Source organism: Lepisma saccharinum, chromosome 9, assembly GCF_977018435.1.
Source record: "Lepisma saccharinum chromosome 9, izLepSacc3.1, whole genome shotgun sequence".
NCBI lineage: Eukaryota > Metazoa > Arthropoda > Insecta > Zygentoma > Lepismatidae > Lepisma > Lepisma saccharinum.
In genome coordinates, this window is record NC_139237.1 from 70,177,578 (window position 1) to 70,203,528 (window position 25,951).

Genomic DNA, 25,951 nt, shown 5'->3' on the forward strand with positions numbered 1-25,951 from the left:
ATTTTTTGACCGTTTTGGAGTAAAGGTCATTTTTTAAACTTTTTAAACCGTTTGTCATTTTACGGCCTTTTAAAAGTCATCTTATGCATTTTCCTACATTTCGGTGAAAAAAGGGGCATTTTACATGCAAATGTAACCCTTTGAAGGAGAGAAGTTCAGACGCTCGTCTCCTTGCTTTCAGCGCAGTTCTGAACGACTGTGTTTGAAGAAACAAAAGAAATTCTGTGCAGTATTGTTGATACAAGCTGTTGTGTAACAATTCAATTCTCTTGTCCGACAATTATTCACTTTTGAAAATTTGCGTATGATTTTCGCAGAGGCGCAACCACGAATTTTTGTCTGGGGGGGGGCAAGTACCGGTGACTATTATTATTATTATTATAGTAGTAGTATCAAAAACTTTATTATCCTCATATATTACGCAAAGAGGGAGTAGAAGTCGGTGCTAAAACATTTGTTTGGAACAAACTATTTGAAATATTTTTAGAACACCTTCAATTTCACATTAGCTAATAATGGAAAACAAGCACAAACTGTATTTTTGAATGGCAGAAAATGAATGATAAATGCATTCCGTAGATAATAATTTTTGTAGATATAACATGTATAACTTTTATGTCTTACACATATGCAACATGAAGCGACATAAAATAAGAAAATATATATGCAACATGCTAACATTAATAGAGTACGTATTGAAAGTTTATTCAATATATATTATATACAACAAATTATATAAATTCATTACATCACAGAAAACAACCATATTGCGAGCGAAGCGAGCAAGAAAATTTTACGAAAAGTACTTTTATTTGCATAAAATTTGAAATCGAAGGGAGCAATTTCTCCTCTGCGTCCCCCTTGCATGTGCCCTTTGCCGTCAATGTTTGCACCCCCTTGCCCCCTATTTGCCCCTAATAGGGCGCAAATAATATCACGGGGTGCCAAGGCATTCTCTCTTTCAAAACGTTTTTTTTTTTTTATTTAGATCATTCGGCGCCCGTGACTGACTCGAGCCACCACCTAGCTACGGCTCAAAACAGAGAAAAGCATGCATTGCGAAAGAAGCGAGCAAGAAAATTTTACGAAATGTTCTTCTATTTGCATAACATTTGAAATCGAAGGGGGTAATTCTTTTCTGTGCCCCCTGCAGGTGCCCTTAGCCGTATTTACTTGCCCCCTAGATTCGACTTCCGTCGAAGGTTGGAGGGGAAATGCCCTCCCTGCTCCCCCTGTGGTTGCGCCACTGGCATTTTCGTTGTGTACTCATAACATGAAGTGTGAAATATAACAAAAGTGAACTTTCTTACTTGAACTATAGTTCGACCATAAAAAAACCTTCCTTCAAAAGCGTTCGCGCATCTTCCCTGCCGTTGTCAGTGCTCGGGGCAGTGTTGCCAGGTCAGACTTGAAAAAATCGGGGATTGTTCCTTGGGAAACCAGAAGATCTGCTACAAAATCCAATGATCTAATAGCATACCTAATAATAGTAGCGGATGAACGACGTTTTTGGAGTGGCGGCATAGGTGTGCGCACTGGGGGGGGGGGGGGGGGGCAAGGGAACGTCCGCAGATTTTTCCAGCGAGGGGGAAACAATGTATTTTTTTTATCAGGCGGGTAAACGAGGCATATTAACCAGTAATAGCTTTGCCCTCTCAGAAACACCACTTAAGTTTGAAATTATCACGTTCCTATTATAATAATGGATGGAAATTACTGTGACTGAAATCAACTCATATGTCTGAAATAATAGGTACTTTTATGTCAACATTCATTTTCCAGAAGGGAAGGGAACGAGATATGTTGTGAATAACCTCGAGTCGCCAAGCAAAGGGTCATAATAACAGCCCCCTGCTTCAGTGGCGCGCGTTGTTTACGGCGTAAACGTCACAGATACTTTTGTAACAGTGGTGCTAAACCCAGCACCCTGTGTTTGGCGAAAAGAAACCGAACATCTCCATTTCAGGAGTGGACGTGTTTCAAACAAAGGAAAGTAAACCGTCCGAGGGACACGACCAACGTCTTTAATCTCTTCCGCATCTTCCGCACACCCTCAAGTTTGCCCTTTCTCATCACCGGCACAAGGGGTCTGCCATGCCTCTATTTTCGCAAAGAATATTCATGACAGTAAATCGTAGAAAGTTGTGTTCCCAAATTAAGCAAATTACTGTGACTGAAATCAACTCATATATCTGAAATAATAGGTACTTTCGTTGACGGCGATTTTCCACAATCTTTCAAGTCGAATGCTCCATTAGCAACACTGCTTCTTTAGTTGTTTCGCGCATCGCACGGCAGAAATATCTGCGCTGGACTCTAACAATAACAAATTAATTTGCCTTCTGCTGGTGTTCGGTGTACAGGTATCGTTAGGGATTGGCACGCGTCCTGCACCATAATGAGAAAATGCATTACATATGTGAAATATATTGGTGAATTATACAGCATGTCTTCCTCAATAATTGAAAATAACAGCGCTTAGGCTAGAGTTCACCTATTCTCCCCATCTGCTAGAAATACACACATACACACACACACACACACACACACACGCACATATGAATCGGTGAGACCAAGAAGGGAAAGATTCCATTCGACCTTACTTTCGGGACATAAAAAAAAAACCTCATAGCAACCAAAACTAAAAACCGGATGAAGAAACTTACAATTACAAACTTATTCATCATTCATAACCATATAGTAACAATATTCCATAAGTGGTTTGTTTTTAAAACCTATATTTTAGCTCTGATAGATATTCAAAATATTCAGCCCATTTTGTTCAAAAAGTGGAATCTTTCCCTTCTTGATCTCACCGGTTCATATATACATACATACATGTATAAAATAATTTGCCCACGCTAAGAAGTCAGAGGTTCTACCTAGTAAGGCATGGACGATTCACTGTGTTTGTGTCACTTCATCCACTTCATCACTTCTTCATTCATCCTTGTTGTCGTACTTACCCGTAGAGGCACAAAAGCGACGTAAAATAACTAAAATAGAAATAGATTTTGGGGTGAGATAAAATACAGCCATCTAAAAATAGTAATGTAGTAAAAGTAATAATTATATGCTAGCACAATTGAGTAGCGTTTGGCATAATTTCACAGTTCAAACAGCACTTTTCACGGCTGAGTGAAGTTCCACTCTACCTCTCCCCTCCATGTTCAAGTAAGATGAGCAGGAAACGTGTTTTTGAGCAGGCCGTTGGAAGTTCCATAGCGATAGGTTATTAAGGAATTCTCCCGAGAAATCAATAGGCCTGGCAACACTGACGTTGGCCTCCCTGAATGTTCCTTCCCCCTGTCCTTTCCAACACCCGCAGGCGCGATGTGCTTCTGCGCAGGTTTTTCTTGCTTGTGGTTCCTCTATACCATACGCAATGAACATGTGATAGATCAAATTTATAATTTGAATTTCTCTTGGTAGTTTATAAATTTGTTCTACAGATCTTTCAGAATTTTTAGGTCATTTTCTTGCATGTATTAGGTCATAAATGCATTTTTTAAAGGTCATATTTTGGCAATTTTAAGGTCATCAAATTCCTAGTCCTAGTAATTACATTTAATTAAGTGCGAATTTCGGTAAGACTGCACGCAAGCACGTCACCACCATTACAAACTGTAGACTGACTAACCGCTAAAACAGCTGCAAGAAGTTGAAATTCGTTATCGTTACAACAATAGAAACGTACATTGCACCAGATCTGCCGCTCTGTATCCATTGTTGAGTTTTAATGACGGACAATATTTTATATTCCTTCATTACTTTAACTTTTAAATATAAAGTGGATTGAATCAATGCGTATTATTACGAAAAAGCCAGAAAAATTATGTTCTACGTTAAATTAAAGTATATGAAAGAAACCAAAAGGGGACCTGGTTGCCAATTTTCTTGGCTATATGTTCTGCCAGGTTTTTGAAATTTCCGCAGGGATTTCCCGTCTGGGCTACCCCCTGAATGTGATATGCTGTCTTATGTTGAATTGTCCTGTAACACGAGTCTATTTCTTTTTGTACATTCATCGTTCATTCCGAAGATGAGGGTGGGTGGTGATATGATGAAATTAATGGAAGGGACACTCACAAAGAAGACGCACCGACAGGCCAGAATGTGTAAAGAAAAATAATGGCAAGAATGTATATTTATATTATTCCAGACTTGGGTAAGTTATTCAATAAGTAACAAGTTAGCGTTGCTGTTTCTTTGCAAATAGAAAAAAATATAATAAAGCTTACCGTTACATATGCAAATTATAGATTTTGGATTATTCAGGGGATGTACTCTCATTGTCGCCCCGCTAATGACGTCCGTAAACATGATGTTTACCAATTTATCCTGTTTTGATTGTTGTGGAGTATGTATGTGTATGCGTGAATACCTCTTTCTCAGTTTCCATCTTCTTCTGTCTCTTTCTCTGTCTGCCAATTTTTCTTTCCTATTCTTTCTCGGTATCTGTATTTTGGAATCACTTGATCTCTCTATTTTCCTCCCTGCCCCGTTTTACCCATTCTTGCCATCCTTCCGTTTCTGTCTCTGTTTTTCTTTTCCTCCTTCGATTTCTCTCTTTATGACTGTCTATGTTTATCACCAGGGCTCGGAAGTTGAAGACCTATAAATTGCCAAAAAAAACCTATAAAAAGACCTAAAAATATATAAAAAAGGACCTAAAAACTGAAAAAAGGACGTATAAATGTGATCCAAATTAAGTAATAACTTCAGTTTTAATTACATATTTAATGAATAAAAAATGCAAAATTCTGGTGGTATGGTATGCGAAAAAACTAAAAGCTTCAAAACAAGAGAAAGTTGCCACTTACAGCGCGACCTTCCAGACAAGTTACTGTTAAAGGATCTTGTACCGTACCTGCTTCAGTGGTCCAAAAATGTTTTTCTCTCGTTTCAGGAATGGTTCAAATATATTTCTTTCCTTCTTTACTACAGAAAGGATGTTTAAGAGGCGGTGAACTGATGATTCGAATTGAGAATGGGCAGTAAAAACTTAGTCGAATGAAGGTGAAGTTGCAAAAAAAAAGCCGTTAAGACGTTAAAAAAGACCAATAAGCCAAAAAACGCCGAAAAGGCAAAAAAAAACAAATAAAACCCACCTTTTTCTGGCCTACCATGACCCAAAATGAACATATACGATATTATGTTGGGCCTCGACTTCGGACACTAGGAAAAAAAGGATTTTTCCTCAACTTCCACGTCCTATTTATCACCCTTTCTCTTTATGGACCTCTCTCTCTCTCTCTCTCTCTCTCTCTCTCTCTCTCTCTCTCTCTCTCTCTCTCTCTCTCTCTCTCTCTCTCACACACACACACACACACACAGGGGCGGCGCCAGGTGATGCGAAGGGGTTCTTACGAACCCTTAATTTTCCTCCTCACCACGTTTTCAAATCCTATTTCCAACCGAAAACGCTCTTTTACTTTCATAGTGTCATATTACTATACATATAGTGTCATATGCATGCACACGGGGTGCCTGAGCACCCCTAACGGGTCTTAAATTCCACTCTCTGTCTCCCTTTCTCCAAACAGAGCCTACAATGTTAAAATATTATCTTAACATACCTAATGGTTTCTGTGAAAAGGGAACATGTCGTTACGACAATTAGGCATAACATTGTCCAGATAGGCAATCAAATTAATTAGTCTGCGCACATGTCATATATTAGGTTTTAACGTATTAAAGTCATGTCCCCATATTAAGCGTAATTTGTTTAGGCGTTAAAGTGCGACCGTTCTTATGCTAAAATCTCCAGAATACTAAGACTTCAAAAAAGGGCCTTGAGAATTATGTTTCAATTAGGTTATAGAACTTCCTGTAAGGAAATTTTTGAAGAGCAACAATAATGACTGTTTTCTATCTATACATATACAAAGTCATCTTATTTGTTTTAAATACTGGTCAGGTGACCAAAACTTACCACCTAAAACAAAACAGACTGCAGTTATCAAAAAATACACCACTGAATGCTGGGATATGGTTCTATAATAATCTCCCAAACAATAGCTATTATAATACTCACGTCCCGAAATAAACAGACTTTAGCTATAAAAGACTATTTGCTAAACAATGCACTATAGCAGTTAACTGAATTTTTGGAAAATACAGGAGGTCTAGAAATTAACTAATAATACCTCTAGTTATTATCATATTTAATTATGCCGTATTTATTCATTATTATTTCTTTTAACTTTAAATCTATTAATTATTTTGTACTGTTTATAAGATATATGCCCTCATGTATGAAATTCTGTGCAGTAATATCTTCTTTTGTGTATGATAAATTTCATGTGACTTTTTGAGATATATCATATTCTTGACAATCTTCTTTTTCGTTTGCGTACAATGACTTGAAACTTTTTGGCCCTTTGGCAAAGAGATCAAATCTGACAAAATCTGCAAAGTGCAAGCGCCCCACCCCTACTCTGGGAGGGGTTTCGAGGAAGGAAAAAAAGGTTTCCTCCAGATTTTTATGGAGATGTGTTTCACACAAAAGATAACTTGCCGATGCTTGGATGAAATTTACAAAGTTGGGGGGGGGGGGGGAAGGAACAGCCTCCCTCAGTTCCAACACAGAATGATATTACGGTGCCTTTACGCAATCCTCCTAAGTAACGGTTTATGACAGGAAATCGGTAGAGTGTTAGGGTCACAAACAGATGTCGCTGTTCTTTGTCGGCAGATTTTGATCGATGGAAGGCACGTATTTGCCAAAAATGTACACACAGTTATGTCTAATAAGAAATTAAACTGTGTTATATAGGGGAACCTTTGTTTCCACAACTATAATTTTGACTGTGGGCTATTGCCATGTCTTGTATCCGTTTGAAATCGGTTTCTTTTCTCTGTACCAGGCATGCTGATTACAAATGAAGCTCTATCGCTAATATAGTTGTCTTATTATATTATTTCCTTTCCTCTATTCGAATATGATCACACTTGCAAAACAAATGAATAAATAAACGATTCAATAACATTGTACTTCCTGTGCGGTGGCACACGTCGAACACCCCTAACGGAGGGGCTGCCTAAACATTTTGTTTCGCTTAAATCGGTTTTTAAGGAACAGTTCTAAAATTTTATTTTATTATTTGAGCTAAAAAGTAAAAGAGAGCCTTTACGTCAAATTCGAGCCAGAATATTTCAGTCCATTTATATATCCAACGATCAGATGATAAAATTCATTGTCCTGAATCTTGATAATGTATGTACAGGAAATTTTAATACTGCAGAAAAAAGCCGTGAGAATAATTACCAACTCACACAAATTAGTTCATTGTAAGCAGTGATGTGCGTCTACGAGTAAACCACGATAGTCTGCATTCTACACGTAGACTATTTTATACACGTAGATGACGTAATCTATGTAAACAACATAGCAAAAGGTGATAAAAGGGCGCTGTGGAATTAAAAGAAAATTATACTGCGTATCAGTTGGCAACGTGTGAGGAGAACCTTTCATACTCTTCCTTGTAAATTCGAACAATTTCTCACCTGGGAAAAACCTAATATAGCAAATATTCTAGTGTTTTATGGGAAAAAACACTAATTTTGCCTCACGACTGCCATCTGTTGTCTTTTCTTGCATACTATTTATCTTCTTCCATAGAAGAGAAGAGAAATATTGTTGTAAATAGGATTCTTTTCAGTCCGTTAGGAACCAATATAGTTGGAAATGTGACTTTCCTTTCATGAAAGCCTTCAAATTAATTTTAATGCACTTTATATTTTCTACGTAGTCTCTGTAAACTACAACCCAATGTAATCTACGCGTAGATTACGTGTAGACAGCGCATGTAGACGTAAACTTATAGTGTACGGCACATCACTGATTGTAAGCCACTGTTCATTAAGTTAAAATTGATGACTGTGATAAATCTATATATTTATACTGTGCTGTTGTATGTAAAGAAAAAAAATGCCACAACTACAAAGTAGACAAGATGTACATTCCTATACTACAAGAAACAGCAGGTGTATAAATATACCATACCATAGACTCTCGAAATCCCTGAACAGTTATGAAGCTCTAGGATTAAGGATAAGCAACCTCTTGATGTGAAAAATATGCCTCTGAATGTATTTAAACATAAACTGTATGCTTAGTTAGTTGCTACACCATTGTACTCAACTCAAGAATTTCTTGAAATTAAAAATATTGTATTTTAGTGCAACTTAAACATAAAAGGGGTTATAATTTTATATGATTTTACAATATATTTCACATGTATTTTGTTTCTTGACGTTGTCTATTGCTGTGCAAGCTTAATGACAATAAAATATTACTATTATTATGATTATTAATAGCTGATGATCATGCATGCACACAAGGAATATTTTGCTCTCCGGAGGGTAAAATTTATCAAACGTTGGTCGTTCCCGAGCTAGACGCTAAGTTCTTCATAAGGTAAACATAGGAGACAAAAGGTGTTTAACAATGCTGTGAATAAGAAATCCTTTCCTATGTGTAATGAGCTAGTACTGCAGTTTTGGACAGGTTTTTGTGTTCGTTCTATACATTAAAAGACATTTTCTTCGATGCTCCCAAGCGGCAAGCTTAGAATTTCAAAGCAACAATCCATTTCATAAAGCACAGAGTTCGATATAGAGAAAAAAAATAAAGGTCCAGGGAAAAACATTTCAAAACTTTACAGAATTATAGCAATAATGAAAAAGTACAAATACTTATGGTCATGGACGCCCGGAAGGGGGAGGGGGGCAAGGGGGAGCCACGCCTCCCCCGGGAAAATGAATGTCCACCTAAAAATGATATATTTCACACGAAATTTTATTTCAGTCAAAATTATTTATGTTAATTATTATAAATTCGTTGAAGAAACATGATAATTTCCGACTGAAATAGTGTTTTCTGAGGGGCCGTTACTTTTAAGGGAAAAGGCCTTCCCGATGGCGCAGTGGTAGGAGCGTCGTCGTCTTGTAATCAAGGAGTACCAGGTTCGATACCCTGTGGAGGCACATAGCGTTTCGGACCCCACTTTAAACTGTAGGTCCAGTCTCAATTAGCCTTATTGTACATAAAGTGGACTTGAAACACCAAATCAATCAAAATCCGATTAGAAACTACAAACTGCATCTTCTGTCTAAATAACATCAGGTGCACTGACGACTAGTGCCGACTACCCACATGTGAAACTCAATGAGTCATGACACCTATTGAGAAGATGATGATGAATGTAAATAATAAGATTTTGTTTATGTTAAATTATAACATATATGCGTATTTAAGATTTAGCCACTATTATTATTGAAAATTGGAAGTAAAACTTATGACTTTCATCTATGTCAGTATATAAGCAATATAATAAAGTTTTATTATTATTGAAAGGATTATATTAATATTATTACACTTAATAAATATAATTATTATAAAGTAATATTTAATGCAATAAGTCTGTTGAAATTAATTTTTTTATTCAAATATTGTGATGAATTTATATGCTATTTATAAAAAATATGAAAAACCAACTATTGTTACTAATTCAATAATATTAGATAAAAAGCAAAGAGATGCTATCACACATTTTCCAGCTCCAGGCATCAAGACCTTGCAAAAAAATCATATGAGAACCCGTCCCACTGAGTGGTACCGATCGCCTAAATTTGAGGTCCTGGCTCATGGACTAACTGAAGTGCCAATCTCATTTCCACATCGTCCACCTTGGCTGCATTATTGCAGACTAACGAGGCTCTGGCGTTTGGACTCGCAACTGTGTCGTGTCTGCCCATTTGTTTTTGTGATTGTCCTTTTATCAATTTATATCTTATCACCACTCATCTTCATCGTCACAATAGCCAAAAGTTGCAGTAAAGAGCCGAAAAATAACCAAATCAAACAAATTGTAATCAAGGGGTCATGGGTTCGATAGCCGGTGGAGGCACACTGCACAGTGGTCGGACCACACTTGAAACAGTAGGTTCCTTTTAAAACTTTGCTATTTTTGAGTCCCTCTTGATTCGTCCATTGAGTATAGTCATGGACACTTCCGGGTTGTAACACTCCTATTGGCTTACAATGGTATTGCTACAACCCAGAAGTGTGCGTGACTGTACAACGGTCTTCTCAAGACAGTGATAAAAAAATATTGTCATTATTGCTTCTTTTAGTTTCTATCCACTTAAAATTTTAAGTTCACTTGCACAGATACGCTAATGGGGACTGGACCTACAGTTTCAAAGTGGGATCCGAACCGGGTATTGAACCCGAGACACCTTGATTACAAGGCGACGACGTTACCACTACGCCATCGGGGAGGCCCCATTGCTCTGAAACCATTTACAAACCCTCTTGCTTGTCTGCCACAGGGCTTCCCTATGATGTAGTGGTATCGTGGTTGCCTTGTAATCAAGGAGTCCCGGGTTTGTTACCAGAGGCACATAGTGGTTCAGATCCCACTTTAAACTGTGTATCCAGTCTCTATTAGCATGTTCGTGCATAAAGTTGGCTTAAAACGCAAGTCAAGTCAAGTTTTTCTACCACAGACGTGTCGGATAAGGTCGAGATTCTCCAAGATAGCGTAGTGGTAACACGATAGGGGTTCCGGAAGACACAATGTACGGTGGTTCTGATTCTGTAGAAGTAAATGGATAAAGATAAAAATGCAAATCATTACCGACGCTTCAAGGAACCTGTCCTGTCTGTTCAACAAGCACGTGACTAATTCCAAAGCTTTGCTTCAATCCGCACCAGAGCAGATTTGGCGAAGGTACCTGGATTCTAAATCATCCTCCGTTTACTATGATCCGCATAAAGAGGCCGGACATGACATCTCACAAAACCTCAGGTCTTGCCCATATGTTCTTCATTAGCAGGGAGGCTACCCACCCCCCTCCACAAGTCTTCTGTGCGGATTGTGGGTAGTTGCCCTTGCCGTTCATAGTGGCGACTGTTGGAGTGGGAGGTAAAGTTGTCAAAAGTCAATTGTTCCCTGCAGGAGACATTCCCCCACTCATATGCCATGCAAATGCTGTGTGTGCCAGGTGCATAGATAAAGCAACCAGGTGCCAGGTGTCATCGAAGCGTGTGCCAGTCAAGCCAATTCAGAAAGTTGCTCTCCTGCCCAAAAACACCTATGATCAGGCAGTAGCATCACACACATATAGAATATTAACGTCCCGGGGTTCAAATCCCAGTCTGGGTGTCCATTCATCAATTGCATCATGTCATCACTCATCCCCATCTTCGCAAATTGACCAAAAATGGCACAAAAAGCGAAGCAAAATAAAGCAAATCAATCAATTTTTATAAGACACTTGGTTCAGACTAGGGATGGCCAAACGGATCCGGATCCGAGAGTTTCGTATCTCAATCCCATTATAATATTACCACACCTTAAAAGGTATTATGATCTTCGATTACAAAGAAATTTTTCGTTAGTCCTACAAGAATTTTTTTCAAGTGTTGTTCCTAAAATACTTTGCTACGCATCGGCTAACACACTCGTGCACAAATGTCAGAGGTGATTTTGTAAAAAACGAATATGTATTAATACGAATGTATTGGAAATGAAAACACACATACATGTGAGACATTCCATTCCAGGATGAAACCTTTAACACATATAACAAGATAGAAATATTATACACAAATAATACAATTGTTCTACAGTTACAGTTTTACAAATTAAAATAAAATATTATAATATATGCAGTGTTAAATAATTACAAAGTGTAAGACTAACATGGGAGGTTATTTAAGTGTCTCCCTCCGATTTCCATGAATCTTGGCAGGCGTATAGTGGGGCCCAATGGAAGAATTACGTGTTTTTTTGCTTCAGCTAAAAAACTGTTTTAGGGGGCAAAACCCCCTCAAATGTCAAGATGAGGACAAATTGAAGTGAGGATCTGACCCCTGTGTCCCTCCGATTTCCATGAAACTTGGCAGGTGTATAGTGGGGCCCAATGGAAGAAATACGTGTTTTTTTTTCAGCTAAAAAACGGTTTCAGGGGGCAAAACCCCCTCAAATGTCAAGATGAGGACAAATTGAAGTGAGGATCTGACCCCTGTGTCCCCCTTCGATTTCCATTATACTTGGCAGGTGTGTATATAAACGGGCCCAAATGAAGAAATACGTGTTTTTTTTGTTTCGGCTAAAAAACTGTTCTAGGGGGCAACCTCCTCTCAAATGTCAAGATGAGGACAAATTGAAGTTGGGATATGACCCCTGTGTTCCCCTCCGATTTCCATGGAACGTGGCAGGTGTATAGAGGGGCCCAAAGTAAGAATTACGTGTTTTTTTGTTTCAGCTAAAAACTGTTTTAGGGGGCAAAACCCGCCTCAAATGTCAAGATGAGGACAAATTGGGGATTATCTGACCCCTGTGTCCCCCTCCGATTCTCATGAAATTTGACAGGTGTATAGAGAGGCCCTATGCCGCCTGTATAGGGGGGCCTCTATACACCTGCCAAGTTTCATGGAAATCGGAAGGGGAGACTTAGACCTCCCTTGTAAGTGTATTAATTAATTACAAATCGCGCACGGGGGCACACACACTATATATATATATATATATATATATGTATGTATATTATATATATATGTATATTAGCAGGTAACAATATGTTATGAGCACATTCTTACTTTCCAAAGAAGCGCATGTGGGATGGCAAAACGGATCCGGATCCGAAAATTCTGGATCCGGATCCGAAAGTTCTGGATCTGGATCCGAAAGTTCTGGATTCGGATCCGGATCCTTATGATCCGGAACCAATCGGATCCGGATTTCGGATCCGCTAGGATCCGGATCTGGCCATCCCTAGTTCAGACACCCTTGCTCCGAAATACCGTGTTTTTTTAAAAAAAAAATTACGAGACGTCCGTACGTATGTGATAAATCCATTTCTGTCGCGTCGAAAACAGTGTTGCCAATCTCCGAATGCCGAATTTCCCTTTTACCAGTGTAAAATTTCCCTTTTTCGACCTAAATTTCCCTCGATTTTCAAAAGACATCTGGAGCTGTATCTTTGTATTACTATAACTGTTAATCAGGACCGTATATAAGACGGTTTAGTGGGTTCAAACCCCCCATTGAATAAAATACTAGAAACTGATCATAGTTTCATAATATAATTATCCTAAAATAAACATTTGAATTTTAAAATAAAACACTGATGTATTGAAAAAATCCCCAAACCAAAAAAAAAAAAAAAAATTCGTCTGCGGCGCAATGATTGTCGGTCTTTGAAACCCACCCATTGTCAAAGCTTAGCTAGGGGCCTGCTGTTAATATTTTTCTTTTGACGCCTGTTTTACCTGAGGAACAAACTTTTTTATTATTATTATTATTATTATTAAATATTTATGAAAAATCATGAAAGTGTGAAGTAATGGGCAGCCACTCAATACGATTTTTTTTCACATGTTTCCCAGATATCTTTTCATCCGCAGATAAATCCCCACGACGTATTCTAACCTTTTTGGGAGTTGCAGGTAGCTTCCTATCAGTCACCTCTTCCATTCTCCTTGCAACGACACAGGACACACAAAGTCACACCCAAGGGTCCCGGGTTCGAATCCCGGTCGGGCTTGGTTGTTTGTGAATGTCCATTCATCAATTTCATCATTTCATCACTCATCCCCATCTTCGCAAATTAGCCAAGAGGCACAAAACGCGAAGTAAAATAAACTAAATCAATCAATCAATCAATCAATCACAAAGTCACACACACAGCCACTAAGACACGTTCTGAAGTGATGGACGGAACAAGAAAAAAAAAAAATGAAAATCGCATCCCAAATTCTTTCCAGGTGCAGCGCGGCTCGTGCCTTGAGGCCTTTCTAGGAAACGCGACAAATATAAGACTGACCGGTCAAGGTCATCTATCACAGGGAGAAAGAAAGCTTACTGAAAAGTGTCACTGTTGGTAACTATTCATTTGGAAAAAGTACACGCTGAAAAAAAATATTTTCGAACTTTTTAAAAGAATGAAACGAAAATGTGAGTTTAAATTTCCCTGTTTTTTTAGCTATTTTTCATTAAATTTCCCTTTTCCCTTTTCACCCTCAAATTTCCCTGTGCCGAGGGAAATTTCCCTGCTTTTGGCATCACTGGTCGAAAAGGCTAGAATATGTGTTTGCAATGGAAACATGCCGTTCGACTCGTCATGGTCAATGAAGAAACCAGTCAAAACATGCAACTCAGCTGGACGCTGGTTCGAAACTCACCCCCTTTCTTATCAGCTGACGCAACTCTGTGAACAACAACCTGGTGATCGTGAAAAACAGCTTCTCAATCGCTTGCTTTGTTTATCGATGAATCACCCCGCCGATACACTAAGCTCTGCCCCAAGAATTGGCGTCTTGGCTACGCCTATTTTGGTACTGATAAGAAAAATCAAACGGACAAAACCTCCGAGGCTTTCCGAAACCAACTCCGGCCTGTGATTCATGCAGTTTCACTTACTTGTCTGGCGCTTGTAGGGCCACAGGTTATACATAGGGCGTTGACCTGGTGTTAAGGGTGACGTTTCCGATGAACAATATGGAATAAAGGGAACAGAATAGACAGAAACGAAAGAAGCGGTAAGAGAGAAATAATAATAATATTAAAAAAGTATATTGTCATTAGGCCAAGTGCAGCAATAGACGAAGTCAATAGTTAAGATATGCACATAATAATGTGAAACCTATAGGCTATGCAAAGCTAATTAAATTATGAACCAAAACTAAATCATATATCTACTAGACATTCAAAAAACTCATTAATATCATAAAATGGGTGTAAAACTAATCAGTTATATAATTTGTTTTTAAGACTCTGTAACGATTCATTATGCAAGTAGAATGGAATTTTGTTGAAAAGTTTTTGGCCAATTACTTCAAAACTATTTAATGACTTAGACAATCTATGATGAGGTAAGTAAAGTTCTCTGTTATACCTTGTATTGTAATTATGTACATTTTGTTTATATTTCAATTCAGACAACCTATTTTTAGTATAAATCAAAACAGAGTAAATATACAAATTTATTACAGTCATTATTTTGTCATTAGGCCAAGTACAGCAATAGACAAAGTCAATAGTTAAGATATGCACATAATAATGTGAAACCTATAGACTATGCAAAGCTAATTAAATTATGAACCAAAACTAAATCATATATCTACTAGACATTCAAAAAACTCATTAATATCATAAAATGGGTGTAAAACTAATCAGTTATACAATTTGTTTTTAAGACTCTGTAACGATTCATTATGCAAGTAGAATGGAATTTTGTTGAAAAGTTTTTGGCCAATTACGTCAAAACTATTTAATGACTTAGACAATCTATGATGAGGTAAGTAAAGTTCTCTGTTATACCTTGTATTGTAATTATGTACATTTTGTTTATATTTCAATTCAGGCAACCTATTTTTAGTATAAATCAAAACAGAGTAAATTATTACAGTCATTATTTTGTAATGAATAAACAAAGGTCTACAATGTTCTTTATAAGAAGAACCTGAAATCTCCCTGATGGCTTTCTTTTGCACTAGCAAAACGTCATTGACCTGACAGGAAATCCCCCAAAGGATTATTCCATAAAGTATAATGCTTTGAAAAAATGAAAAATAAGAAGTTCTAATATAGTAAACAGGTACACAATTTTTTAGACGCCGTAGCAAATAAATAACTCTTGACAACTTACTACTAATATATTTAATATGCGGTTCCCACGTTAATTTGTTATCAATTTGTATTCCTAAAAACATAACACTAATGTTGGCATCTAAAGGTGGCTGTAAAGGAAATAAGAAAGAAACAGAATAAGAATAAACCAAACAAGCGGAAATAGGAGCGAATGAGAATATAAGAACGAAATTGAATAGGGAAGACGAAACAACTGCGAAGGAAATAAGAGCGAAACGAGATAAGAACAAACGGAACTACAGCGAATAAGAGCGAAAGAGAATAAGAACGAATTTGAATAAGAGTAACGAAAAACCTCAAAGGCGATATGACCGAAATAGAATAAACAGAAATGATTGATTGATTTGCTTTATTTTACTTCCCTTTTTCTGCCACATTTTGGCTAATTTGCTGAGATGGGGATGAGTGATGACATGATGAAATTGATGAATGGACACTCACAAACTTCCATGTCCAGGTCAGGATTCGAACCCGGAACCTGACGTTGTAGCGCGATGTGCTACCCACTCCGCCACGGGGGCCGGCTAAACACAAACGAAACAATCGGTAATAAGAACGAAATGGAATAAGGGCACAAGTAACAACTGTGAAGGGAATAGGAGCGAAGCAGAATAAGAAAAGAAGAAACAACCACAAATAAGAACAAAATAAATATAAAAGATAATTTGAATAAGAGTAACGAAAAACTGCGAAAGCGATATGACCGAAATAGAATAAGCACAAACGAAACAATCGCAAATAAGAGCGAAAGAGAATAAGAACGAAATTAAATAGAGGAAAGCGAAATTACTGCGAAGGGAATAAAAGCGAAAGAGAACAAGAAGGAATTTGAATAGCGTCAAATGAAACAACTGCGAAATAATAGCAAAAAAAACAACGAATAAGAGCGAAAGAGAATGAGAACGAAATATAATAAGCGCAGCTAGGAAAAATAAGAGCTAAGAGAACAAATAAAGGGGCCCCCCTAAAATGACCTCCTCCACCCGCATATTGTCCCCGAAATACTTACTGGATTCCCCCTTTATCTCTGTTCTTTATCCTTTATTTGTAATTTCCATTTTTTTGCATGATGGTATGATTTAATATCATATCAGAACAAGGACCAATAATCATTCGGTATCCAGAATAATCATTGATTTACATAGAAGTGTGCGTAGAACAACCGCGCATAGAAATGAGTCCTATAATAATAGAAATTGTAGCTTTTCTGGCAACGTAATTTGAACGAGTCTTCTCGGATTATCAGGCAAATTAAATCGACGTTAGCCTCCAAGGTTTCGAGCGCATGGAATGTAGAAAGGAGAACAGTGCAAAGCTGAATATGTGGCTATGATGGGGCGGAGCTTGGACACTGTCTTGTTATATCCTGAATGCAATCTACAGGAACGCACAGAACCCACGGAAAAACCTTAGACGTGTAAACGAGAAAGGATTAAGAATGAGAAGCCAAGAGGTCCACAGCCAAACAAACAAAATATGAAAATTGTCCATGAGGACCAGCTATTATTACTAGGGAGCGGAAGTTGATGACCTAAAAAATATAGGTATATGACCTATAGAATGTCCTAAAAAATGCAATAAATGACCGTTAAATTTGTTAGTTTCAGGTTGAAATGGAAGGGAAATTAAACAAAATGCAATCTTGCTTTTAAAAAAAAAGGCACCAAATGATACCACATGCATATTCAATTAAAATATGCAACGAGGATACACCTGTTGGTTTCCCCGATACAACAAAGACTGTCACCAGTTCAGCATTTCTTTTGCTCGTAAATTGCAATCCTGCGAGATATATATAGGCCAATGTTCACCTTGGTGAAAAGACTCAATAATATTACCAAAATGAAAGAAGTTACAAAATATGACGAAACAATATACCGAATATTGCGAAAAATGACGGAAAAATGTCGAAAATCGGGGAAAATGACCTAAAACCTGAAAATTGGCAAAAATGCCAAAAATGCACTTTAAAACTACCTTCTTTCTTTGGGTTCTAGAAGAAGTGTAATATTGTGCATATTTAATGGGAATCGTGTCCGAGATGTCAGAAAAAAGATGACATTTCATCATCTTCCGCTCCCTAATTATCAATATAGAAAGACAAAATAATAAAAAGTAGTAAGTGTTTCCGCCCGGGATCGAACCGGGGACCTTGCGCGTGTGAGGCGCACGTGATAACCACTACACTACGGAAACAACTGACAATACAGTGAAATCAATCAGCACATACAGTTCACTTGTGGCAAGTTGAATAAGTTCTCAAGTGGAAAATGTAGGAAGTCACCCAATGAAACAGTGGCCTCGGGTCTTTGCCTCTAGACAGTGGCGTGTCCAAGATTTTCGAAAGGATAAGAGGGGGGGGGGGGTTACGTATATCTTTTTTAATAGTCAATTTCCACTTTGCTATCTTTTTTTTGGAGCGAATTAACAATATAGAGAAAGTCTCCAATTTTGTTAGTTTTCTGTGTACTAACTAATTTTGGCCTCCTAAGCACGAATCTGTTGTAAAAAACCGGGGGTCACGTCTGGAAATTTGAAGAAAAAGCCGATTGATTTTTTTTATATATAGGTGTATATGCGTAGTTTTAGGAACGAAAATGTAATCTCTTATCATTGTTTCCAACCATGCCGTTGTTTTACTAGAAAATGATTTATGATGTTCAATTTTAGTACGAACCATATTTTTTCGATGAATTTAGGGGTGAAATGAATGCTAATGGAACCTAACCTAACAGGCCTAACCTAACCTCGTGTGAATGATTCGTGGGGCTACCCGTGGATGGTTTTTGGGGCTAACGAACAGTGTTTCATCAAAATGTACAATTTCCAGACGTTACCCCCGGTTTTTTACAACAGATTCGTGATTAGGAGGCCAAAATTAGTTAGTATACCGAAAATTGACAAAATTACAGACTTTCTCTATATTGTCAATTCTTACCAACTTTTTTTTTTATGAATACTGGGCTAAAGAGAAGGTTATGACCCTCGCCCCTTGGGCACGCCACTGTCTCTAGATGATCGTTGTATCCTTCCATTTTACTCAGATACAAATTAAAAGTAATAACATTAAGGGAATTTAAATTAACATAACATAAACCCCACAGCTCTACAGCACCTTGGCGGGCCTTGGCTTACCGACCGACTGCTGGTCTCCCTCCCACACTGTTCAGCCGTCACCTGTTATAGCGTAGAGGTCTCAGACCAGGGGAATTTAAATTGCTGGTTTCAAAACTAATTTACATTTCATAAGCATGTAAATAGACAATTCATTAATCAATTTCACTAATAACAAACTATTGTTTCCAGTGGCGGCGATTGGGTTCCAAAACCTGGGGGGGGGTGCGGTTGCACCCCCGCCCCCCCCCCATTCGCCGCCACCGATTGTTTCTTATTTGTGTTATGTGTATATGTATGGGGAAGAAAAGAGCTGCTACTCTACAATTCTAGACACAATTTCAAAGAAATGAAATAAATTATACAATTAGCTTTTTGGAACTAATGACATGCCCCTTACGCCCACCTCCAAAAAAGTGGTTTCCTTGAGGAAACTAGGCTAATCACAATTCCAAATTTGGTTAACCGTCTCCTTTTTGTAGGAAAACATCAACAATTTTGAATGGGATTTAGAAGACACTTGGAAGCTCACCAATAAGGGAGAGCGTTGATTTTTGCATGTGCGAAAATGGCATCCTGCGTAAAGGCTGAAAACATGTTTGCCCCACGAACCATTCACTGTAAGGTTAGGTTAGGTTGGGTTAGGCAAGCATAGTTCAAATTAAGGGTCATCATAAACATAGTTTTGAAACGCTAATCATTGCAAAAAATAGTTGTTTTCTTCATAAATCAAGGATGTTTACTCCGTTCACGGACCCACTTTTTTCGATTTATTTCGCATTTTCTAGACGTGACCGCCAAATTTTAACTGCAGATTCGTGATTACGAGGCCGAAATTAGTGAGTATGCCGAATTTGAAAGCAATTGAAGATACTGCCGGTATTGTAAATTCGCTCCCCCCTAAAAATGGAAATACATATTAGCAGTGTCAGAAAAAAATTGGGCACCCAATCGCCACGGCGCCAGAAAATTTTTACCTGGCGCATGAATTTTAAAACTCAGTTCTATGTATTATTATTATTATTATTATTATTATTATTATTATTCAAGTTCACTTATTGAAGTTTTACGTTTTAAGTTTTCAATATATAGCGAGAACAGGACGTGATTTTTTAAAATTTAATTTATATCTGGAACCCGATTTTCCATGAACATATTCAACTTGTCACAAGTGAAGTGTATATATTCATTGATCTCACCATGCTCTCAGTTGTTTCCGTAGTGTAGTGGTTATCACGTGCGCTTCACACGCGCAAGGTCCCCGGTTCGATCCCGGGCGGAAACATGTATTTCTTACACTTTTCTTCTTTCAGGAAGTCGCCTGAATTATTTTCTACCCTATCACCCGTCTCTCTCTCTCTCTCTCTCTCTCTCTCTCTCTCTCACACACACACACATGCATCCATGCTGGCTCCTGAGAGAAAGAGACTTGCGCCTGAATTATTTTCTGTTTTATTTAACATAATAATAATCCTGTGCGTAACAGCCCATGAAGGGCCTAGGCATACCTACCGGCAGTGTTGCCACATGAAGGGAAATTTCCCTTTTGGAGGGAAATTCGGACCGAAATTTTAGCCAAAAGGGAAAAGGGAATTTTGATGAAAAATACAACAATTTCAGGGAAATTTTAAGACATCTGACTACATTATTACAGTAGATGTTAAGTTCCAGTTTCAAATTCACATTTTCATTTTTTCTGTTCTTTTTTCTGCTCCCTTGAGTATAGCCTGTATCTATTTATAATTCAGTTAAGTACATCGCTTTTCTGCACCTTCGGATATTAGTAACGATGATAATTAACGATTAAATGGATTCCTTACCAGATTCCTTACCAGGATCGAAACCTGGGACATCTCGTCAGGCAGCAATGAAAGTGACATGTATGTGAAAAATTTAACATACTACTACTACTGCTTCCACCACCATAACTAATAATAATAATAATAATAATAATAATAATTACAGCTATTGCTACTGCCACTGCTAATACTTATTATTATTATATGATTTGCTTAGGTGAAGGGAAAAATTGGTCCAAAAAGGGAAATTTTGCCCCTTGGAAAGGGAAATTCTGCCCTCATATTGTGGCAACACTGCCTACCGGCTGCGGGTCTCCCTCCCACGCTTTCCTTCGTCACCTCTAAGCGTGGAGATCTTCAACCAGGATTGGAATAGTCGGGGGTCAGCCCGACGTATCCCCAGACGTTGTAGTAGGTCTACGCGACAGGATTACGCTTACTCATTCGAGGCTTCCCAATTTTCTCACGATGGTGGGTAATATATACTTAGGCCGAATAAATTCCGACCAGAGCCGGATTCGAACCTACGAGTGAACGCCTTAACCCGCTCGGCTACGGAGGAGAACTCTGTTTTATTTACCCCTGCGATATATAACCAGATTAATACAGTAAAGCCTCGTTAATCCGGACTAAGGGGGGATAAGTTGACCGGTTTATCGAAAGCCCTGATTAACTGAAATAACCTAAAAGAACAGTAGAAAATGCATTAAGACTCCGTTTATAGCAACAAACCACGTTTATTATGGTGTATTTAAAGGGCATAGGCCTAAATACACTATACAGTACAGTACAAAGTCTGCGCGAAACAGAATTTCATCAGTGGTTGACTGTGTTTTCTTTGGGAAGTTCTCTTGTTGACTTCTACCCACATTCAAAACCTTGCATTCTGCTTTTTTTTGGGCCTTTTGCCTTTTCGGATTAAGCGAAGTCAAGCTTACCGACGTTCGGATTAACGAGGTTTTACTTTATTATTATTATTCAAAATAATACCAGTTAGATATTCCGAGCTTGACACGTTCCCGAGATACAGTAAAACCTGTCTCTCCCGGAACACGATGGTTCCGAGTAAAATTTTCCGTCGTAACAGTTTTCCTTCTTATACAGGGTTGACTTTAAATACAGTATAGAACGCTGCAGGAAATAATCGAAAGACAGATTTACATTTCGCATTACTTATAATATAGACTACTAATGCATGTATGTACAGGAATAAAAATGCGATACAGTTGCAATAAGCTGGGCAGAAATTACAATTATGTAACTACACAACATGTTGGTACACTTTTTAAAGTATAATAACGTACAGTACGTACTTATGTATCTTTTCGAACCCGGGACCCCTGTAGTCGTAGCGCGATGTGCGTAGAGTGAGAGAGAAAGATTGAGAGATCGAATAAGAGAGATGAAGAAATATTGAGATAAAAGTGAAGAAAAATAAAGAAACAAACGAAGATAGCAAGAAAAATAGAAAGATGACGAAAGAACAGAGGAGAAATAGACAAAGAAAGGTAGAGAAAGATGATAAGAGATGAAAGAAAGAGACGGAATCAATTTGCTCTGAATATACTTTTTTCTCTTATATTATTAAGTGTACGAATAGAAAAGTTGTACAAAAAATGGCATGTTTCTCTTTCAGTTTCATTCAATTTATTATTGTCATTAGTTATACAGAATTTGGGTAAGGAGCCCAATCGCCACGGCGCCAGAAAATTTTTACCTGGCGCATGAATTTTAAAATTCAGTTCTATTTATTGTTATTACTATTATTCAAGTTCGCTTATTGAAGTTTTACCTTTTAAGTTTTAAAATATAACGAGAACAGTACGTGTTTTTTTTAAAAAATTAATTTATATCTGGAACCCGATTTTCCATGAAGTTATTCAACTTGTCGCAAGTGAAGTGTATGTGTTCATTGATTTCATTATGCCTTCAGTTGTTTCCGTAGTGTAGTGGTTATCACGTGCGCCTCACACGCGCAAGGTCCCCGGTTCGATCCCGGGCGGAAACACTTCTTTCTTACTCTTTTCTTCTTTCAGGATGTCGCCTGAATTATTTTCAGTTCTTTCTACCCCTATCCCTCCTCCCCTCCCTCCCTCCCGCCCTCCCTCTCTCTCTCTCTCACACACACACACAAATACGCATGCATGCTGGCGCCTGAATTATTTTCTGTTTCATTTACCCCTGCGATATGTGGCCAATTAACATGTACTACAGTAAAACCTCGTTAATCCGGACTAAGGGTGGATAAGTTGACCGGTTTATCGAAAGTCCGGATTAACTTAAATAACCTAAAAGAACAGTAGAAAGTGCATTAAAACTCAGTTTATAGCAACAAAACACGTCTATTATGGTGTATTTAAAGGGCATAGCCTATACAGTACAAAGTCTGCGGGAAACAGAATTTCATCAGTGGTTGACTGCCTTTTCTTTGGGAAGTTCTCTTGTTGTCTTCCAGCCACATTTAAAACCTTGCATTCTGCTTTTTTTTTTTGGGGGGGGGGCTTTTGCCTGTCCGGATTAAGCGAAGTCAGGCTTATCAAGGTCCAGATTAACGAGGTTTTACTGTATTATTGTTATTCAAAATAATACTAGTTTGATCTTCCGGACTTGACTCGATTCCGAGATATATGTATTTCTAAATCCAGTAAAGAGATTGTTCAAAATCCTTAAAAATCAGACAAGTTCGTATTTCCTTCAGAAACCTTGTACGGGTTTTCATAAAAATGGATCACACATGCTCAATAAAGTAGTGAGAATCAGATAGGTTAACAAGTTTCCAATTTAATGTGAGGTGAACCATATACCAAATACATTCAAAGAAAAATGCAGTCATGTTTCCGCCTGGGATCGAACCGGGGACCTTGCGCGTGTGAGGCGCACGTGATAACCACTACACTACGGAAACAACTGGCGTTAACGGAAATTTTATTGGTAATTATTATGTAATTCAGGGATAGAGTTTATTGCATAACAGATTTCCTGAAAACAAAGTAATGTTTATCAATAACATTTGTAGTGCTGCCTCCTAGAGGAAGAAGAAACAAGCTACTGTTGCTAAACATGAGTCTGTGCAAACAGAACCTGGAATGGTGAACGTAGTTTCGTTATAATGTAAAGTATTACGTTGTTTGTGAGTTTGTGTAATAAATGCAGTTAATCTTGTTAACATATGTGTTTCCATCGCACAACATTATGGCGCAGTCGGTATAAAAGAACTTTACTCTTCATGGATTGCAGGATTTGCAAGAACCTTACATTTCCGTAAGTTTATTCTATTCGAACTGACTGTCCTCATTCGTACAACAAACTGTTGGAACAATCATAAACGTGTCGGTTTGACGCAATTTGTCATAACACGGTAAGGATTACCGTCTACATTGTTTAAGTTGTAACGAGTGCACTCACGGCCCCCGAAATGACGTGTCAATCATACCCCGGCACGGGGCCAAACGTCGTTATGTGTACGGGAAACCGGTCGTGACTCACGGTCCAGTTATCAAGTTCGGTACTGAGACGGTCGTTTATTGTCATACTATTGCGAGGCGGAGATTAATACCTTGAAATGTTACACTTTTGTTTACCTTTGATATGTAGATTCGAACAATCATAAAACACTAATAGCATAATATCTGGTACCTGAAAAACGTCAAATAACAACACTGACGAACGGTAAAAAAGTGAATATATATTGTAACAACGAAAAATATTGCAATCAACAACTGTTTACAAATCCTCCTCACTCTCACAACATTCACTCTATCTCTCTTTCACACACATGAGGTATTTTTACATGTGAAGTATGGATACAAATCATGGATCTCATTAACATATCATTCCTTTTTAGTTTTCAACCTTAATGTGAATTTAGGGCATTTGTCTGCCAGCTCCTGTGCTCTTTTAAATTAACTTAAGTGCCAGCCCTCGGAAAGCGGTTAACTAAGACAATTGGGTCGGCGTGGTTAAATCTTTCGTTCGAATGAACGTGTGCATCGAGTCGTAAGCTCGACTTTATACTAGTTTCCCGGACGGGGGTATTACACATCAGCCTCTCTCGTCCAATGAGAACAACTACTCAATTACATAGTGATGCAAAACTTAATTGGCTCCAGCTGCCGGAATACACTAATCAATCGTCGGCGCGAGCAAAAATTACCTTAAAAACCACCATGCAACAAATAAATACTATTTCACGCACACGACCTTGCGATAAAAACAACTACGCTTTCCACAATTAAAAGGGACTCACCAGTCAACTATCGACAAATTAAATGGCGCGACGGGGCGGTCGGTTACACAAGAAATGGAGCACACTTTCACAATTTATACTAAATATTAAAGAAATGAAATGGAGCTTCTAACGCTGAATGCAGACAATTAAATTAGCACATCTGAACATGAAATAACTCTTTTTTTATAACAATACCAAAAATTATCAGACGCGGGGTTAGGTTTAGGTTTTTCCTGAGTAACTTTGCTAATAAGTGAGGCTTCGGCGTTAACTGTACGGTGTTGATACTAACGACGCACGTTTACATGTACATGAGACCCTCTGAAGTATACTGTACCAGACTCTGCTACATGGCGTGGTCATTCATCTCTCCTGGACGCGGGACTTGCACACGGTTCCTTTGTGGCGAAATTGTCCTCCGAGGTCGATCGCGACGAAGAATAATTGCGACGATCTGTTGTACTTGCACCTCCTTAGTACTTCGGGCTTTCCTCTTGTCACTAGCGTCGGATGTACGTGGTCACGCGCCGGTCAGGAATCTCTCTGGTGACTGGCTTCGATTCGGCGTCGTTCTGGAAGCGTCGTTCTGGAGTCGTCCTTCAATCTCTCCCTCTGGCTTCGATCGGCGTCGTTCTGGAGTCGTCCTTCAATCTCTCTCTCGGGTGACGGGCTTCGTTTGGCGTCGTTCTGCAGACGTCCTTCAGGCTTTGGGCAGTGTTTGGCTTTGATGTCGTCTTTGGCGTTGGCTGACTGGCTTCATCGGAAGATGGCGATGCATCGTTGCGGGGTCAGGGAAGTCGACAGACTCCCTTCTCAATCTCCTTTAGCCCTCCATCCTTATGTAGTCCACGCTTGGCAAAAAACAAATCACCGCGTAATCTTCACCAAAATAAGGCGCACACTGGTAACTCCCTATCTGCAAGTCGCTCACAGTACGTAAGGAAACAAAGTTCACGGACACAAAGAAATGATCACGCGAGAGTGTAGCGCGGAGATGCTCTCTCTATGAAATCCGGGTAAAAACTGTGTCTGGGATGGTAGCACCGTATATTTATAAGAGAATCAAATTTGTCCGTTGAAACCCACGCTCAGGTAGCTTGGCTTCGCTTTTTCAAGGGATGGAAATGACCTCTGTCCATTGTCTT

At 38.4% G+C, this 25,951-nt stretch overlaps 4 non-coding genes across 4 annotated transcripts; 2 read left to right on the top strand and 2 right to left on the bottom strand.

Annotated features, from left to right (window-relative positions):
* Positions 1 to 17,788: 17,788 nt before the first annotated feature.
* TRNAV-CAC (transfer RNA valine (anticodon CAC)) lies at positions 17,789 to 17,861 on the bottom strand. The gene has a single exon. It is a non-coding gene; the product is annotated as a tRNA-Val (tRNA).
* Positions 17,862 to 19,991: 2,130 nt separating this feature from the next.
* TRNAV-CAC (transfer RNA valine (anticodon CAC)) lies at positions 19,992 to 20,064 on the top strand. The gene has a single exon. It is a non-coding gene; the product is annotated as a tRNA-Val (tRNA).
* Positions 20,065 to 22,513: 2,449 nt separating this feature from the next.
* TRNAV-CAC (transfer RNA valine (anticodon CAC)) lies at positions 22,514 to 22,586 on the top strand. The gene has a single exon. It is a non-coding gene; the product is annotated as a tRNA-Val (tRNA).
* An 824-nt stretch (positions 22,587 to 23,410) lies between these two features.
* TRNAV-CAC (transfer RNA valine (anticodon CAC)) lies at positions 23,411 to 23,483 on the bottom strand. The gene has a single exon. It is a non-coding gene; the product is annotated as a tRNA-Val (tRNA).
* Between the last annotated feature and the right edge of the window lie 2,468 nt (positions 23,484 to 25,951).